Source organism: Bison bison, unplaced genomic scaffold (assembly GCF_000754665.1).
Source record: "Bison bison bison isolate TAMUID 2011002044 unplaced genomic scaffold, Bison_UMD1.0 scf7180017864516, whole genome shotgun sequence".
NCBI classification, from domain to species: domain Eukaryota; kingdom Metazoa; phylum Chordata; class Mammalia; order Artiodactyla; family Bovidae; genus Bison; species Bison bison.
The window spans coordinates 2137079-2142297 of record NW_011495069.1 but is presented as its reverse complement, the minus strand read 5'-3'; the positions used below and the strand labels follow the sequence as shown (position 1 = coordinate 2142297).

At 55.2% G+C, this 5219-nt stretch overlaps 1 protein-coding gene across 1 annotated transcript in view; it reads right to left on the bottom strand.

Annotated features, from left to right (window-relative positions):
* PQLC2 (PQ loop repeat containing 2) overlaps window positions 1–5219 on the bottom strand; it is a 16484-nt gene that overhangs the window by 5326 nt on the left and 5939 nt on the right.

Below are 5219 nucleotides of genomic sequence, written 5' to 3'. Positions count from 1 at the left end.
ACCGCGTGGGGGGTAAATGTGGGAGACCAGGGCTGGGGGGCGCCGCACAGGGTTGACGGGGGACCGACCCCGCCTTGGGTGGCATCCTCATGGGCCTGTCTTCGCCCTTCGGGGCTTCTCACCGGGGAATCCCTTCCAGCCCAGCTCTCTGGGACGTGCACCCTGCTACAGTCAAGGTGGGGTACAGATTCCCCCCAGAGCAGGCTCTCACTGGGACCAGGGCTCAGAGGGTCCCGAAGCTTTGTGTCCCAGAGACCTGGGGTTCTCTCTTCTATGAAGGGGTCTGGGGTGGGGGGTGGCGTGAAGGAAGGATGGCTGTGGCCGCTGCCCTATCTGCGGGGAGATGGATGATAAGATGGGCCAGACCTCGCCTGTTATCATCAAGGGCAGCAGAGAAGGGGCGAGGCTGCGGCTCTGTCTCACTACAGATGCCAAGGAGTCAAGTCCCTGTCGCAGATGGGCCTCTCTGGGGGTGGAAAGTCCAGGAACCAGGATTCATACCCCAGATCCCGGGCTCCAGCCCTGCTCTGAGTCATTCCAGAAGGGCCACCTGCCGCTTACGTTTCTCTTTAGTCGTCTGCATGTATTTAAATTAGTAAAAGGGACCACCTAAACAGGACCTCATCCCGATCGCTGGAGACAGAAGGCAGGACAGCTGGGCCGGCCCTGGGCCTCCCCCGCGTCTCCTGCCGAGCGCCCCACCAGGCACCTCTGCGAGTCCGTGCCCCGCAGTTCCAGCCTCCCCCTCAAGGACCTTTCTTTTCTTTCTCTCTCATTTTTATTTATTTTCTTGGTCACACTGCGCGGCCTGTGGGATCTTAGTTCCCTGACCAGGGGTCGAACCCAGGCTTCCTGTGCTGGAAGATGGATCTTAACCACCAGACCGCCAGGGAAACCCTTGAGGATCTTCTGAAACCCCCATCTTGCCAAACTCTTTCAGAGCCTCCGACTGTCTTTGGCAAGGACTCCCGCCCTCCCGAGCACATCCTGACCGGCCCCCAGGCCCGCAGGCCCCCCGCCTCTGCACTCTCCTCCTCCAAACTTCGCCTCGGCAGACGGCCCGCCAGCCCTCCTCTGCATCCTTCAGGAAACTTCAGTTCCTCCTCAGGCCCTTCTCAGATGAGAGCCGCTGCCGGCCCCGGCCACCTCCTGCCGGACTCAAGCCTGCTGAGGGACGGGACCGTGTCCAGCACAGGCCTGGCCCTGAGGAGGCCCATAAGTTTGACACGGACCCGAGTAAAGTCCCTCCCAGGACACAGTGACTTGAAGAGTCTCCATATGTCTCAGGGACAGCCATTCCGTCACTCTCACAAAAGGCTGAGCCGTCAGGAGAAGCAGGCAGGTGGCTGCCTTTCCATCCTTACCTGGGGCTTCTCCCAGGCCTCTGATGCCCCGTCCCTGGTTAAACAGCCAGGCACAGGGCTGACATCAAGCCCTGCTGGAAAGGAGATGCCTTAGCCCGCTCCTCGTGGCTTTGGGGACGCCCTCACCCCAGGACAGGAAGCCCCACTCTTCCCTCCAGCGGTCACCCAGCTCCGGCCAGCTTGCCTCCTCAGGGCCACCGAGCCAGCCGCCCTGACCCCACCGCTTGCCAACACCTGGCACAGCCTCCAAGGCAGCCTCTCTGCCTCCAGGCTCTCCCCGGCCCTCTCACCCTCTTTCTCTAACGGGAGCTCTGCAGAGGCAAGGATGGGGTCGGTTCCAGCACATGTGGAGTGGCAGCTGGGACAAGGAGAGTCAGAAACACGTCAGGCTCCCAGCAGCATGCGAGGACATAGGGTGCCGGTAGTCGTTTTAACACCTGAAGCTGGGACAACGGGGCGCCTCGTGCAGAGGAATGAGGTTGGACCCCTGCCTCACACCGCATACAAAATCCAGCTCAAGCTGAACCAAAGCTCTACATCAAGAGCTGATTTGTGATACCATGATTTATAACAAGAAAGATATATATTTGGTTTTCTTCCCTGCTCCCTACAAAGCTACTAATACCCCTGGAATGTCCTAAGGGTTGAGAGACAGAGAAAGAGAGAGAGAGGTGTCTTCTGTAGCGTTAACGAGGTGACTTTTGGAAAGCCTTTAGGTCGCCTGAGGATAAGGACCAACCGTGTGATCAGACGGCTAGGACCGTCTTTCAGGCTGGGGGCGGGGCTGCCCTGCCCGCTTCACCAGCTCCAGAGGGGGAGGCTGCGGAGTGAGCCCAGTCACTCGTGACCCACGACCGTCATAAAGCCTCTGTAAAGAGCACTGCGCTGAGTTCCGTGAGCCGCTCTGGCAAACTAATCGAACCTGAGGAGGGGTGGGGGAACCCCCGATCCACAGCGGGAGGTCCGAGCGCAGGGACAGCCTGGACTGGCCTCTGAAGTGGGGAGGAGAGAGCACTCTTCTGGGACTTGGAGGACTGGTCCTTAACCTGTGGGATCTGAAGCCGTCTTCAGGTGTAGACAGCGTAAGAGCTGACTGCTTGATTGTGTGGGGAAAAGACACACATCGGACTTGGTGTCAGACTTCGAGAAATCTATATAAAACTCTTAGAAGAAAAGATAAGGGTGAATCTTTTTTACCAGGATTAGGCCGTCATTTTTTAGAAACTAGACCAAAAGCACGGTGGTGCTGGTGGATGAGAATCCGCCTGAGCGCAGGACACAGAAGAGATGTGGGTCCAGTCCTGGGTGGGGAAGATCCCCTGGAGGAGGGCCTAGCAATCCACTCCAGTGTTCTTGCCTGGAGAATGCCCATGGGCAGAGGAGCCTGGTGGGCTGCAGTCCATGGGGTCGCAAAGAGTCAGACAGCACTGAAGCAACAGCACACGCATACACCTCAAAAGTATGAGCAACGAAAGGAAAACCAGACAAACTGGACATCATCAAATTTTTGAAATTCTGCACTTCATGTGATACCATCAAGAAAGTGAAAAGGCAACCCACAGAACAGGACAAAATCTTTGCAAAGTATACCTAGAATATATAAAGAACTCTTAAAACTCAACCACAAAAAGACAAATAATCCAACTGAAAAGTGGGCAAAGAATCTGAATAGACCTTTTTCCAAAGACAACAGAAGGTGGTCAGGAAGTACATGGACAGCTACTTAACATCACCAGCCATCAGGCAAACACAAATCAGAACTACAGTGAGATACCACTTCACACCCCCTAGGATGACGATAATCAAAAAGACAGACAATAACAAGTGTCGATGGAGATTCAGAGGAACTGGAACCTTCATATGCTGCGGGCGGGAACGTATAATGGTGCGAGCACTTTGGAAACACAGTCTGGCGGTTCCTCAGAAGATTAAACAGGACTTCCCTGGTGATCCAGGAGTTAAGAACCCACCTGCCAATGCAGGAGATGCAGGTTTCATCCCTGGGCCAGGAAGATCCCTCGTGCCGTGGGGTGATTAGGCCCGCACACTCTAACAAGAGAAGCCCTGCGATGAGACGTCCACGCACCTGGACTAGAGAGCAGCCCCGATCATGACAACTAGAGAAAGCCTGCACGCAGCGGCCAAGACCCAGCACAGCCGAAAACAAATCAAAAAGCATTTCACAGATGGAACACACTCACCAAGCGACCCAGTACACCCATATACTCGTAGGCATACACCCAAGAGAAGTAGACACACGTCCCCACAAGAACCCATACGTGAACCTGCAGAGCGGCCTTAATCATACTGGCCAGAGCCAGAAATCACCCACGTGTCTATCAATGGACGAAGGAACGAACAAAATGTATAGACATACAACAAACTACTGTTCAGACGAGAAACAGAATGAAGTGCTGGGGCTTCCCTGGTGGTTCAGGGGTTAAGGATCCGCTTTGCGATGCAGGGGATGCAGGTCTGACCCCTGGTCGGGCAGCTAAGCTCACGCATCACAACCAAGACCCAACACAGCCAATCAAACAAATTAAAAAAATAAAAATAAATATTTGTTAAAAAGGATGAAGTGCTGACACTCGCTACGTACAACGTGGAGGAACCCTGAAGGTGCGCTGAGCGAGAGAGGCCGGTCACAGAAGGCCATACCGCGGTACGAGCTCCTCACGCGAAGCGTCCAGAGCAGGTGCGTCTAGAGACAGATGTGGACCGGCGGCTGGGCCGGGAGCTTTAGAGGGAAACGAGGAGCGGCTCGTTTCTTTCCGGGTTTCTCTGCAGGGTGGTGAAAATGTTCTAAAACTGGCTGCGGTGATGGTGACGCAGCTCTGCAGATACTAAAACCGTGAACAGATACACATAAGCGGGTGAACTCTACAGTGCACGAATGATCTCTCAGTTAAACCGCTTCTCTTTCTGCCAGAGGAGAAAGAGCATAAAACGTCCTGAAGGTGGAGAATGCTCTTACACTGCAGGGCCCTTGATGACCTTTCTGGCCTCACCTCTCCCTGCCCCCCTGCCCCCTTACTCCCTCGCACAGTGTGTAAAGGCCATGCTCATAGCAACCCTGTGAGGTAGGGAACAGTATTCTCATTTTACAAACGAGAAAACTGAGGCCCAGGGCAGTGAGCGGACTTACCGGTCCCGCCGGCTTGGTGTTCCCCAACCACAGCAGTGGCCACGCTGTTTTGTAATCGCGGCGTGCCCTTCCCCAGACGGTCTCAGGACAGAGGCCGAGCTGATGCGCCCCAGCCCTCCACTCCTCTGCCTCCTCTCTGACTGGCTGTGCAACTCAGAGCCAGTTACTTAACCTCTCTGGGTTTCCAGTAAAGATCGGATAGGAACTGTATGTATTTCACAGGGTGGTTATGGAGACTGTTGTTCAGTCACTCAGTCGTGTCCAACTCTCTGCGACCCCATGGACTGCAGCACGCCAGGCCTCCCTGTCCATCACCAACTCCCGGAGCTCACTCAAACTCGTGTCTACAGCGTTGGTGATGCCATCCAACCATCTCATCCTCTGTTGCCCCCTTGTCCTCCTGCCTTCAATCTTTCCCAGCATTAGGGAAGACTCATCCAATGAGTGGGCTCATCACATTAGGTGGCCAAAGTATCGGAGCTTCAGCTTATGAGGATTAAATAGGGTGAAGATATGTCAGGTTCTTAGAAAAGAGCTGGGTACGGGGGGAACTCAGTGAACAGGTGGTATGATTATCATCTGCATGTCAGCATGGCTGAGCTCTGGGTGAGGCCTAGAGAGGGGCTTGCTGTGAGGCCCTCCGGGGGGGCTGGAAGTCAGTGAGGGGGGCTGGGGGGGCACACATGGTGTGAGTCTGGAGAGGCCCA